This window comes from Diadema antillarum, unplaced genomic scaffold (genome assembly GCF_040938485.1).
Source record: "Diadema antillarum isolate AM-2024a unplaced genomic scaffold, OU_Dant_1.0 seq00001727_RagTag, whole genome shotgun sequence".
In the NCBI taxonomy this organism is placed as follows: Eukaryota; Metazoa; Echinodermata; class Echinoidea; order Diadematoida; family Diadematidae; genus Diadema; species Diadema antillarum.
Window position 1 is genome coordinate 249,316 of NW_027272414.1, and position 14,282 is coordinate 263,597.

The 14,282-nt window shown below is 37.2% G+C and overlaps 1 long non-coding RNA gene across 2 annotated transcripts; it reads left to right on the forward strand.

The window, feature by feature from the left end:
- The first annotated feature begins 603 nt into the window (after positions 1-603).
- On the forward strand, positions 604-2,757 carry LOC139711896 (uncharacterized). 2 transcript variants are annotated; one of them, XR_011709541.1, is made up of 3 exons: positions 604-1,093; positions 1,960-2,178; positions 2,662-2,757. It is a non-coding gene; the product is annotated as an uncharacterized lncRNA (long non-coding RNA). The 2 variants fall into 2 exon arrangements; XR_011709540.1 differs by having other exon boundaries at positions 2,659-2,751.
- The last annotated feature ends 11,525 nt before the right edge of the window (positions 2,758-14,282 follow it).

The following is a 14,282-nucleotide window of genomic DNA, read 5'->3' on the forward strand; positions in this document are numbered from 1 at the left end:
TATCATGTAAAAGTAGCTTGCCTGTGTATTTCATTTCCTTTTAGATCCTACACCTAGCCACCACAGCACAGGGGTCCTTGATTATTCTTGGTCAGAGATAAAGCAATCCTCCCATACAACCCTGATGCATTTTTTTAAAACTAAAGCATAGTAGAATCTATAAACTGAAAAAAAAAAAAATATCGTGTAGCAATTGCAAATAACCAGGTAGAACTGTAAATAGGCCCTAAGTAATAAATGATTATCATTGTTTTCAATAAAGATTCATATTGTCGCATTAAAAAAAAATAGTATTTAGGCCCTAAGTAAGAATGAGATTGCATGATGAGACTGTTTAGCGTTTAACAGTGTTAAGTGTTATAGTTACATAGCTTCCTTAAGCATGCAAGAAAAGCTACTCTGGCCTTTACTGTCTAACTATAGATCCATAAAATCATAAACAGTAAATTTAGAGGCTCTAGATCGAGGTTGTATTCACCGGTACGGTACTGGAACTTATTTTGATTACCGGTACAGATATCAATGAACTTTCAGAAAAATTAAACGAAGTTGATTACTGGTACTGGTACTCACAGTTTTTTCAACACTCATGTACAAGTATAAGCCTATATCCAAGGATTTTATTCTATGTAAGTTATCCTATTTGTGCCCTGATAACACAGACATGATTTTCCTTATTTATATCTTGGGGATATTTCTAGGAGCAGCAGGCCACTACAAGCAGGAGCCGAGTCCCCACAAACAAAGGCAGCACCGCTATCATTACAACTGTAGCAGGTAGCATCCAAGGAACATCAGCAGCACCTCTCGGCGCAGCAGCAGCATTAGCAGAGCCTGTAAAGTGCAACTGTAGCAGCTGAACTTCTCCATACAATTGTAGTCGCGAAGCCTCTACATACTACAGTAGGCCTACTGACAGTACTATTGAAACAGAGCGTCTACGTATGCTACCGTAAAACTCTACATTTGTAGCAGCATGATCCTAACTTACGACCGTAGCAGCTGAGCCTTTCAGACTGTAGCAGCAGAGCCTCTACGTACAGCCACAGAGAGTAGTGGTGATGAGGATGTTTTTCCCTCTGCCTATATAATGGTAAGTTTGATTCATAACAAGTGATTATGGTACCGGTACTTGTGGACCATAAAGTGTACCGGGAACCAGGTATTCACAAACATTTCTCTGTTTACATAATATGTAGGTGAATGGAATAGGTCATTTATTACTTTCAGTGGAACAGATGATTGGACAATACCATGTCATTTGACAGAAATCACTGTTTTGATATCTGGAATGTACCGGTAATGTACCTTTACTGTAATGTTGATCTTATCTAACTCTACTGTCAAGTATCTTATGTAGATATTAACCTTGTGAGGACAGGCTGATGTTGATATTACAAGCTCTTCCCTAGACACCTGCTTGAGCATACTTGGGGCAAGTTTCTAATGGCCTTACTGTAATTATTTCATACATGTATATCAATGTTGACTGCTACTCAATGTAGTAAAAGAGAAAAAAGAAACAAGCACTTCTGTGTATAAGATTGTTAGGTTTTTATGTGAAAGACATCACATTTCTAATCAAAGAATGTGTAGCAGTTATCATTATTTACCTTTGCCAACCCCAAGGTGTAAAAGCTCGACCAATAGCACCTGAATTACTATGCCCTTCAGAGATCAGCAGACTTTGATGACAATTTGCATTTCAAATAGGTATGCTGGCTGTAGCTATTTTCATTTTGTCTCACAATATGTCGTAGTTGATTGCCTGTAAAGAATTTCCTTTTGTTATTTGTTTTTTCTTCTGAAATTGTGCTTTAGCTCTAAGAAATACTCTTCTTCACATTTTTCAAACTTGCAGGTACTTGTAATGTTTTATCACATAGTGTATGAAACAACTGTCAAATTTCTCACTGAAATTGTCCATACAATTTTTTGTGTGTTTTTGAACCACCATAGGCATAGATGTTCTTGTCAAGTGGAAGAGGGATGGTTCTATGAATCCTGTCAGCTCAAGTGACCTCTATCATGCTCAACGGACCAAACCGAAGCAAGGTTCCTGCGTACATATGAGAAGTGAAAATGGCTGGTGGAAAGGGAGGGTGCTTCAAGTCTTCAACATGCCCATGGATGGACGTAGGATGTCAGATGACGAGGGCATTCCTCTTTCTGCCTGAGGTAATTTGAATACATAGTTACTGATTTGTTCTACATCAATAAGTTTATCAAGATATATTATGTCTTTTTTCATTTTAAAATATGTAGAGATTTTTATGCATAGTATCATGTAGGTACAATGTACTTTCATTGCATTGCCATTTCAATATAAATGTTCAATTCTGTGTAATGAATAAAACGAATGTTGTAATTATATTGCAGTTTGTAATGACTGTAGGATGCTGAAGACTGTTAGCTTTCCACTTCCTTCCTTTAAAAGTCTGATATTGATTATTACTTACAATGTATTATGTCAACGTCTCTTCTCAGTCCCAAAACAAAATCAATTACTGATAATTTGCTTTAAGTGAATGTAATACACTGTAGATTCTAGTGTCCATGATAGATGTTTGCAAGTATATCTAGTATAAATCTTGTTGATTCTACCCTCAGGATGGTCACATAATTTATTCACTGATGCATTGCTTAAAACTTCCCCAGCAGTATCGTTACTTGCGACAGCAGTAGCAGAGCCTCGACGTCGATTTGTAACAGCTGAATCCCCAGAAACATCAGCAGCACCGCTTGAAGCAGCAGCAGCAGCAGCGGAGCCTGTACATACAGCCCTAGCAGCTGAGCCTCTAAGTACGACAGCAGTGGTAGAGCCTCTACTTACAACTGTAGCAACTGAGCCTCTACTTACCACTATAGCAGCAGAGCCTCTACTTGCAACATTAGCATCAGCACTTCCAGGAACATCAGCAACAGAAGCAGAGCTTCTACAAACAACTTTGGTGTCCGCATTCTAAGAAACAGCGCAGCAATGTTACCTTTGAAACTGAAGGTAATTCAACTGGAGTTGAGAAGTTCAGGGCATTGTATAACTGCTGTTTGTATTTCTTGCATTATCTGTCTGTGTGGTGTAAATTCCTAAAAAAGCAATTATGAGCCAAAATTTAATTTTCCAGTAACAAATGTAAAATAATCTAAACATGTGATAAATACTTTGATTATCTTTTTTTTTCTTTTATCCTTCACTCTTGTAAAAAAAAGTTTGTGGCAGGCAACCTGTAAAATTTAAAGAAAATAGTTTGTCTTCTGCAAACAATAGTTAAAAAAAAAACAGTAAATGAAGTAACAATTATTCAACCAGACTTGGCAGTTTCATCAAATTATGTATTTGTTTTCCTTGCATTAGGTGTACCTGATTTCAATTTGAAAGCAGACTAAGTCCTCCACTCCTTTAATTTTCTTATTTCAAATTACAAAGAATACTGAACCTTGCTGGATGATGGAAAACTGTTAAATCTCGAGAAAGCAATGTCCCTGTCAGACATTGAAGAACCAATTTTGATGGTAACTGGACACAGTCCAAAACAATAGAAAAATGTTTGTGAAGTGTAATGGAAGTACAGCATATTCATATGCTGTATGTATTTTATACTGCCCTCTATCTAGTGTTGTGGGTATACATCTGGTTGTATTTACATTATCATATCTAGTGCACTAACTGTTGACCAACTTTCCTAAAATAAAGACCATTTAGGCAAACTACATGTTTCTTGTAAGGAAAGGAAAGGGAATTATTGGTGAATTTCTTGCTCATAATGCCTTGTACAAATATAGACTTGTTGCATGATCAAGTTTGTAATACTTTCTGGTAATTGTTTCATCTTCAGTGTTACATATTTTCTACATGCTTTCAATAATTTCAACACAGTTTCACATAAATTGACCAATTTTGATCACTTTGGGAGGACCTTATTCAAATATAAAAGAAACAATAGAAATAAAGTGTAGTGTTCCAGTATGTATTCCATTTATTGTCTCTTCATTGCAAATTTGGAAACTACTGCCTTTCAGGCTTTTGAGGGAGTGGAAGATATATGTCAGTGCTAAGCCAGAAGATTTTCATGTGGAAGAATCTGTAGGTACTGATATCAGTTCTATTCCTGATAGATCTTCAGTTGTCATGAAAAAATTCATGGAATCTAAAACAGAATTGTCAAAGAAAAGCTGAACAGTGGGGAAGCCTACAAAAAGTCAGAAATATTTGTAGATGGTAGAACACATTTTAACTATCAAAGATGTGATTCAACACGTAACCATAAATCTTTCGGCTATGATTGCCTCAGTGAAAATGACAGAATGTCTATCAGACAATATTATCATGCCTTGAAAATTCTGGTCCTAGAAAGAGAATGGCTAGCCAGACATGTTATTAACACTTTGTCATGTTGTCCCCCATCCTAAGGACAGCAAAAAGAGACAAATGACGTACACTACTCTCCTCCCATCAGTCCAGTAGTTGGCAGACTGTTAAAGTTTGTAGACTCGTGTTTATAAACACATTGGGTATCACTTTCATTAATTCAACCCTGGGCAAAATTACCTTGTGAAGTGTGAGGAGAATGGTACACTTGATCATGTTATTGCACTATTTGTGACTAACATGCGTACTACTCTAATACATTTGTGAAGTCGAAGAAATGCAGAACTTCTCACCAATTTACAGGTCAGATTACCTCGTGAAGTGTTGGGAGAATTTTGTATTTTGTATGTTATTGCACCACTTTTATAGTGGTCGGAACACAATTCTGAAATGCAACAAATGCCTAACTTCTCATCGATTTCCAAGTGAGATTACATTGTGAAGTATCATGGAGAATGTCACATTTATTTTGTATTAATTGTAATATAATGTATTGTAATAATAGTGTACAATGTAATTATTGTGAGCTGTCAAAAATGCAAAAAAAAAAAAATCACTAATTTACAGGTTATATCTGGAAGTTTGAGGAGAATGCTTTTTTTTTGTAGTTACTGTATGTAACTAGACTTAGAATTTGTCAACACTGACAAATTAGGTGATCCGATCTGTTTGGAAATCAATGATGTGAGTCCTGATCCAAATAGGCATGACCATACATGTTTTATCGGTGTTGAGGGGACATTGGCTGTGTGATGTTTGGATTCTCATTTAGAAAAGGGAGTCAGACCTGCCATCTTTGGTACCGAATTTCGTATACAGTAACGAAGATACAGAATGAAGTACAGTATATAATATGACCTTTGACCCCACTTTGCACACCCAAGATGACATCTGAGCAAAAAGTGGTTATTTTGTGAAATGATTCTTGTAACATGGTCTTTGCGTGTGCAAAGTGTGGAAAAAGATAGGACATGTATTCACCAAGATACAGGATGAAACATTTTTTAGCTTTGACCCTAATTTACATAACCAAGATGGTGTCCGATAAAGTAGCTGTTATTTTTTTGAAATAATGTATGTGACATGAACTAAACATGTGCAAAATATGGGGGTAATAGGGAATGTCTTTCTTGAGTTATTGCAAAGAAAGTTGCAAAAAGAAAGAAATATGAAAAAAATACATCGAAGCTAAGCTTTAATTTTAGCAAAGTGTTATGACGTGATTTCGATGTCGTATGAGTAAACGAAGGGCACATAACGATAGCGCAAAGTCTCAGCTACAACATATTAAAATCTAGGAGAAACTCACCGAAGGGTCAGTGAGCTAGTGCTCAATAAAGACAATCATGTCAATTTTCACATCTAGAAAAATTCCCTCCCATAGAGATAACACGTCATTACGAAGATACAGAAAGAAGTACATATGACCTTTGACCCCACTTTGCACAGACAAGATGGCATCTGAGCAAAAAATGGTTATGTTGTGAAATTCAATACATTAAAGATAAGCTTATTTCAACCACGTTTTTTTTTACATACCCAAGATGGTGTCCGATGAAGTAGTTGTTATTTTATGAAATAATGTATGTGACATGAACTAAACATGTGCAAAATATGGGGGTAATAGGGAATGTCTTTCTTGGGTTATTACAAAGAAAGTTGCAAAAAGAAAGAAATATGAAAAAAAATACATCGAAGCTAAGCTTTAATTCTAGCAAAGTTTTATGACGTGATTTCGATGTCGTATGAATAAACGAAGGGCACATAACGATAGCGCAAAGTCTCAGCTACAACATATTAGAATCTGGGAGAAACGCACCAAAGGGTCAGTGAGCTAGTGCTCAATAAAGACAATAGTGTCAATTTTCACATCTAGAAAAATTCCCTCCCGTAGAGATAACACGTCATAATGAAGATACAGAAAGAAGTACATATGACCTTTGACCCCACTTTGCACAGACAAGATGGCATCTGAGCAATAAGTGGTTATTTTGTAAAATTCAATACATCAAAGATAAGCTTATTTCAACCACGTTTTTTGACATGATTTCGTCTTCGTATGAAGAACAAAAGGCACACTAGCAATAGCGCAAAGTCTCAGCTACAACATATTAAAATCTGGGAGGAATTCACAGAAGGGTAAGTGAGCTAGTGCTCGATAAAGACAATCATGTCAATTTTCGCATCTAGAAAAATTCCCTTCCATAGAGATAACACGTCATATAGAGAAAAAGGTACATATGACCTTTGACCCCAATTTACACAGACAAGATGACATCTGAACAAAAAGTGGTTATTTTGTGAACTGATCCTTGTAACATGGTCTTTGCGCGTGCAAAATATTGGAAAGATAGGATATGTATTCGCCAAGATACAGGATGAAACATTTATGACCTTTGACCCTAATTTACATACCCAAGATGGTGTCCGATCAAGTAGTTGTTATTTTATGAAATAATGTACGTGACATGAACTAAACATGTGCTAAGTATGGGGCTGATAGTCATTGTTGTTGTTCATCTATTGCACAGAAAGTAGTAGAAAGAAAGAAAAATAAAGAAAAAATTATATTATTTTATAGAAATTTAAAGGAGAAGCATAAAAAAATCAGAGAAAGATGAAGCTAGGAAAGGAGATTGAGACGAACTAAAGAAAAAGAAGAAAAAAGTGTTTAAAAAATATAAAAAAAAATATTGGCAGGAGTGAGCTTCGAACCAGGGACCTTAGGATTACGAGTCGGATGCGCTATGCAATGACCTATTTCATGCTCCATAGGCCCTGTGTATTAAGCAAAATGACGCTGCATCGAAACTACGTGCCATTTTCAACCAAGTTTTTTGACGTGATGCCGACGTCATATGAAAAAATGGAGGGCACACTTACGATAGCCCAAAGTCTCAGCTATAACATACTAAAATCTGGGGAAAATTCACCGAAGCATAAGTGAGCTAGTGCTCGAAAAAGATAGTAATGTCAATTTTCACTGCCAGAAAAACTGCTCTCCCATAGAGATAACACGTAAACTGGTCAAATTTTACAAGGATACTTTCAATCCATTTTTACGAGGTGATGACGTTATCCAATCAAAATGTTGTTTTTACATTAATGAAAGAACATTTCATAAGCTACAACATACTGAAATCTGGGTGAAAATTGGCGAAATTTAAGTGAGATACGCTCGAGTGAATTTGAAATTTGATGACGTCATTTTGAAAATTTACTTTTTTTACTTTATTAAGAAATTTGATATCTTTTCATCATTTTTTCAGTATCGCCAACCCATGAAATGACATGTACAACTCACCAGCTTTTAAAATATGTAAAGAAAATGGGGGGTCACCGTTCATCCTGACGAGTAAAATCAGATTTAAATTTGGCGGTTTTTTGGCATAGTTGCACTGTATATCGCCATTGACGCGCGCGCGGAATTTCAACTTTGACGGGCCCGTATGACGTCATATTGAGTCGGATTGACTTGAAATTTGATAGAAATATACCTTGGCATTTCAGACATGCGATGCGTGTGAAAAAACGGGAAATTTCTGTTGCATTTGAGCTGTGCGTGCGTATATATGCGCGCGCGTACGCGTCCGTCCGATTTTTTCAATTTTTCAAAAAATGCTCCAAATGGTCTGAAACGTGTGCAAAAAAAATTTGAGCTCGATTTGAGCATACAAATATTTCAACGCGCGCGTACGCGCACGTTTTAAGGCATAGATGAATTTTGAGAATATGAGTAGAATGCGCCTGACTTGAAATATATGTGACGTGAATTTCATTGAAAAACTCCATTCCATTAATGAGATATGATTGAAAATGTGTTTTCATATAATGACGTCATAGTGACGTCACGGTTGACTGATCACTATGATTTTACTTGCGCTGCCGTCTTTGCGATATGATACATATATGGTATAAGTTTGACATTGATAGGCAATGCACTTTCTGAGCTAACCTCTGCACAACTTTTGTCCAGAAATAAAGAAAGAAAGAAAGAAAGAAAGAAAGAAAGAAAGAATCCGTACAGATACAATAGGTGATCCGAGAGGATACTCGGATCACCTAATTATGAACACACATGTGGTATGGTGCATTTTGAATTGATAAAATGCAGAATTTTTCACAAACTTGGGGACTGGTGAATAGAAAACAAACAAAAGAAAAGAACAAGAGAATAGAAAAAAGAGGAGTTAGAGAGACACAGATACCTAGAATTTGGAGAACGAGGTGATTATGACTGCTTTGTAAGAGGGTATGTGTGTGTGTGTTCGAGTGTGTGTACTGGTATGTGCGTGTATATTGTGTGTTTGTGTTTACATGGGTGTAATTGTATTCTCTCAATATTGATAATGAATTTACACTTTTTTACAGACAGTGACTACCAGGCACACTTTTAGTACTCATCCAGTAATCAATAAAAACCCATTGCACAGTTTGATAACATTACTGGCATCAACAATTAATGTGTAAAGAAAGTAGGTTGTGTGTGTGGGTTCGAGTGTGTTTACTGGTTTTGGTATGTGCGTGTATAGTGTGTGTTTGTGTATGTTTGTGTTTGTATGGGTGTAATTATATTCTCTCAATAGGCCTACTGATACTGGTAATGAATTTAACACTTTATTTATAGATAGTGACAGGGCTGCCAACATTTGAAACTAGTTGAGAGTGAGACCCCCATTGGCCAATGCTATGATTTAGGAGGCAAAATGAGTGAGATCAATAGAAATGCATGCAAATGAAATCAAGTTTTAGAGTGAGAAAGGACCAAAATGAGTGAGTCTTACTCTCAATGAGTGAGAGTTGGCAGCCCTGCAGTGACTACCAGGCACACTTTAGAACGGTACCGGTACTCATCCAATCAAAAACCCATTGCACAGTTTGATAACATTACTCGCATCAACAATTAATGTGTAAAAGTACAGGTAGGTTGTATAGTTTGAGAAAATAACTGTGGTGTTTGTTACACTTTCCTAATATCCATGATTATGATACAATTAACATGAATGAACATGAATGAACATGAATGAATCACAATCCCACTACCTAGAGCGGCGAATGGTCGGACATCCGGGTATTTTGCGTGTCACGGGGTCATGGATAGCGTTGGAGTGAAAACAAACCACTCGCGTGAGCCTGGAGTGAACGCTGTACGTGTTTTCTGCCGGGGCGCCCCGCGAGCATAGCGCTAAGGCAAGCTGGTACTGTAGCAGTGCGGGCGGCAGGATTAGGCCCTAGGCCTACTCTAAATTAGGCCCTACCCTAAGTACTACAGTACTAACGTTAGACCTACCTGAAGTTTCTATGAGGTACTAAGTAAGCGTAGATATCGGGGTAGGGCCTATACTCAAAGAGGTTCTACTGCATATCTGGCCATTTTGTCGGGTCGTTGATCCAGAGTCCTGCCGCGATTTCATACGGGCACAGGTCCAGTCCGGCCGCCTTAAACTTGGCAAAATACCGGGACCGATCGATCGACAGGATCCAGAGAATATTAGAATATTGCTGGCAAGATATGATGCATGTATCTCATGAATGATGGCACAAATGACAAAATGAATAATGAAAAACAGTCCCCATGTCTGCGTAGAGTTGCACATAAGTTATACGCGTCGCGTCGCACATGCACAGCATTGGCCAGCATGCATGCATCAGTATGCGCATTTTTATGCAGGCTTAGCGCATGCAAGCTGTTTGTTTTCACTCCAGTCAACCGGAAGTGACGTGTAGCCGACCGCAAGAATACATTACACTGTGCGCGTACCACCTAAGCGTGTGGAATGTGTTATGATACGCGCCATTTTATGTTACATTTGCCGGTTCGTAATGCGCACTCGCTGAAGTCCACACGTGTTGAGCATGGGTTTTACGAACCGGCAAAATGTAAACATTTGCCGGTTCGTAATGCCCGCTCTTTAGTACACGATATACGTAAAACGCTGAAATGGGGGGTTTTACGAACCGGCAAACGCACTTTGCATCACTACCACAGAGCCCCAGGTGTGGCTACAAAGTAATATTTAGTATCAAACAAAGCAGAAAATTCCGCTTTCATCACTCTCGTAATATTATCATCAATGTGTGGTTATAAGACACGTTTTTATACATTTAAAGAAGTCCCGATTCTTTAAACGCGATTATCTCGTAATCGTGTTTCCGCGCAAATTCGAACATTCGCCGGTTCGTAATGCGACCGACGAAGTGTTCTATCGCATCTCAATAGGTTATAACATGATATTTACTCCAAACTATAAATACCTCTTTTATAGGACATCTAACCATGTCATGATCACCAAAGCTTGTTTTCATTGTCAAATCATAAAGGAATTGATACCCCCCATCGAGAGATCTTGGGACCAGGGTATGTTATAGTCATTAAGTTATACAATAAAGAAGATGATTCATATTATCATACCAGTTGTCAAAACAGTAAAAGACCCATCTTGGGATTTTGTATTACAAAGACTGAAAATTTTTAATTCATATATTGGGCATTTTATTGTATCAGGGCTCTATTCCATAAAAAGATGCAAGCAATGAAACACAAGCCAGAAAACCAACCAATCAGCATAGGGTATTCAGAGACTTACGTTTGATTTTCTGACTTTATGTTTTGATCTCATCTTTTATGCAACAGAGCCCTGACCCCTTATTGTGTGCCTCCCTCGCATCATGCCCTATGCAGTTCTGATGCCCAAGAATAGACAGCAGAATGGAGTGAAAGAAGTTGGGGGGGGGGGGGGGTTGCTCCTTATTGACTACTGCAGCTTTAAAGGGTTGGTATGGCTTTGGTTAAGATGGAGATTCAGGTTTTAACTTTGTGTGAGATAATCAGAAACCTCTTATATATAATATTAAAGAGCATACAATTCTAAGATGAGTTAAAGGGTTAATATATTTGCCTAAAACAATAAATACCTCTGTTAGCCTCAACCATGTCATGATCACCAACTCTTGTATTTCATTGTCTTCCTAAGGAAATGAAATCCTCCTTGAGATATTCTTGGGACCAGTGTATTTTGTAGTCATTGGGTTACATGTTTATACAAAATGATTTATATTATCTTACCAGTTGTCAAAAGCGATCAAAAACTTGGAATTTCGTATTACAAAGACTGGAAAATAAATTTTGTTGTACTGGGCGTTTCGTTACTGGAAGGTGGATATTTTTGTGTGAGTAATATTTTGCGCTTGTCCGGGTAAGATGAGTTTCGCATGTGTGTCCGCGGACTTGACACAAATAACTAAGACGTATAGCGACAATCCGCTGACAAGTCCAACGGAGAAATCTCAACTCCTACGCCGACAGAGCCTGTCACTGACCTCGCAGCAGACCGGTCGGCGATGACCGACTCTCGCACACACTCGGAAGCTTCGAATCATCGAGCGAAGATGACGGCGTGGAAGCGTTGTCTGAACTCTCCGCTGAGTCACCGGAACTACCTAAACGGGCAACAAAAGAAAGGAAAGTGAAACAAACGAAACGGAAGCAGAAATCTTCGAAAAAAGTGCCAAAGAAGAGATGAGTGAAGTGATAAAGAATATACTTGTGTTCTCCTTTACCTTTATCTAAATGGCGAGCTGTCATATAATCAGTTTAAATGCAAGAGTTTTAAGAAATAAAGACAAAAGAAGTCAAGTTTTTCATTGGTGTAAGCACCAGAAGGCAGATATTGTACTTTTTCAAGAGACATACTGGTGCAGTGATTTTGAATCAATTGTCAGAAGTGAATGGCGGGGTCCATGCTTCTTTGCGCATGGATCAAATCATTCACGAGGAGTTTCAATTTTATTTAATGATAGACTTGATGCTCAAAATATTGTAGTAAAATGAACCTTGAACGGTCAACTACTAATACTCAGAGCAAAAGTTCAAGAAACTAATCTTATGCTAATCAATGTGTATGCGCCAACGCAAAGGCAATGAGGGTTTCTTTCATAGATTGAACTCTGAATTACGTAAGCATTATACATGTGATTGCGAATTGATCTTAGGAGGAGATTGGAATTGTGTTTTCAATATAAGCAAAGACGTACAAGGATCGAAGAACAGATATTATAGAAGACCTGTAAATCTTAAAAAGATAATGAAAAAGTATGTTTTGATTGATGTTTGGAGATCAATGCATCAAGACGTGAAACAATTTACCTGGCGGAATGTATCTTTGAAGAGGGCTTCTAGATTAGATTTTGTAGGCTGGTGACGAAAAATATTAAAGGAAAAACAATGTGTACTGACATCCGACCAGCCATTACGTCTGACCACAACGCAATATCAATCAAACTGTGTATTAAACAAAACATGAGAGGCCCAGGTTATTGGAAAATCAATAACGATATTTTATTTGATAAAGATTACCAAAATGGAATTTTCAAAATTATAGACTCATTTTCAACAAACTGTTTGCCTGTGCAAATGAGATGGGAAATGTTTAAAGTTCAAGTTCGTGAATTTTCACAGAAATATTGTAAGAAAAAGGCACTTGGAAAGAAAGACTCCAAATTGTCACTAGAAGCAAAACTAGCTCAACTTGGAAAATGTATTGATGTGAATGAGTGTAATGAAGAGGTATTAAGTTCTTATTCTAATGTAAAAGAGAAGTTGGAGAAGATTTATAAATACGAAGCCAAGGGAGCTGGTATACGAGCTCGAACAAGGTGGATTGAGAAAGGAGAAAAAAGCACGAAGTACTTTTTGAACTTAGAAAAGATGAATGCAAAGAAAAAAGAAATTACACATTTGAAATGTGATAAGGATAATCGTATTATTGAAGGAAATGAAAAGATACTGAAAGAGATTGTTGATTTTTATTCAAAATTATACAAAAAAGATACACAAACCAGAAAAGGTATGGAAAGTTATACCTGTTCACAAAATATCAAACGTCTCTCTGATGAAAATAAGGTAATGTGTGAAGGGTTACTCACACAAGAAGAATGTAAAAAAGCTGTATTTGCAATGCAAAAAGATAAGGCACCCGGTTTAGATGGAATTTCTGCAGAGTTTTATCAGGTGTTCTGGCCGAGAATACAAGCGTTACTCGTAGAAGCCTTGAATGAAAATTATTTATCTGGAATGATGTCAAATACCCAAAGAAAAGGTCTCATCACATTGTTATTTAAAATAGGTGACAGTCAACAGCTGAAAAACTGGAGACCTATCACATTACTCAACTGTGACTATACGATAATAGCAGCAGTTTTGGCTGTAAGGGTACAAAAGGTCATTGGCGGTATTGTGAATGACACTCAGACAGGATACATAAAGGGCCGCTTAGCTGCCTGCAATGTAAGGTTAACGAAAGATATTATTGAATATGTTATGAAAAGCGGTAAAACCGGAGCAATAATGCTAGCAGACTTTGCTAAGGCATTTGATGTTTTGGATATAGAATTTTTGAGTTTGTGTTTAGAGAGATTAAATTTTGGCGAATCATTTCGAAAATGGATTCGTACTCTTTACACGCACATATCGAGCTCTGTATTGATTAATGGTTGGATATCGGAAAGTTTTAATGTTGAAAGAGGAGTCCGACAAGGATGTCCACTGTCATCACTATTATTCATTTTAGCAGCTGAATTCATGGCCAACAGCATCAGAGAAAACAGAAGTATTCGGCCAATGAAATTAGCAGGCTGTGATTTTCAACTTAAACTGTTACAATATGCTGATGATACTTTGTTTTTTGTTCAAGATGAAAAATCGTTAGAGGGAATTTTAAAAGAGTTATATTCTTTTGGAGATGTAGCAGGTCCAAAGATTAACAAAGATAAAACATTTATGATTTGATTGGGTAAACAGAGTGAACGTTGGAACTTAGATAAGTTTTATTTGAAGTGGTCGAGTAAACCAGTTAGATATTTGGGACATTATATTCACCCCAATAATGATGCAACTTTGGAGTTAGATTGGGAG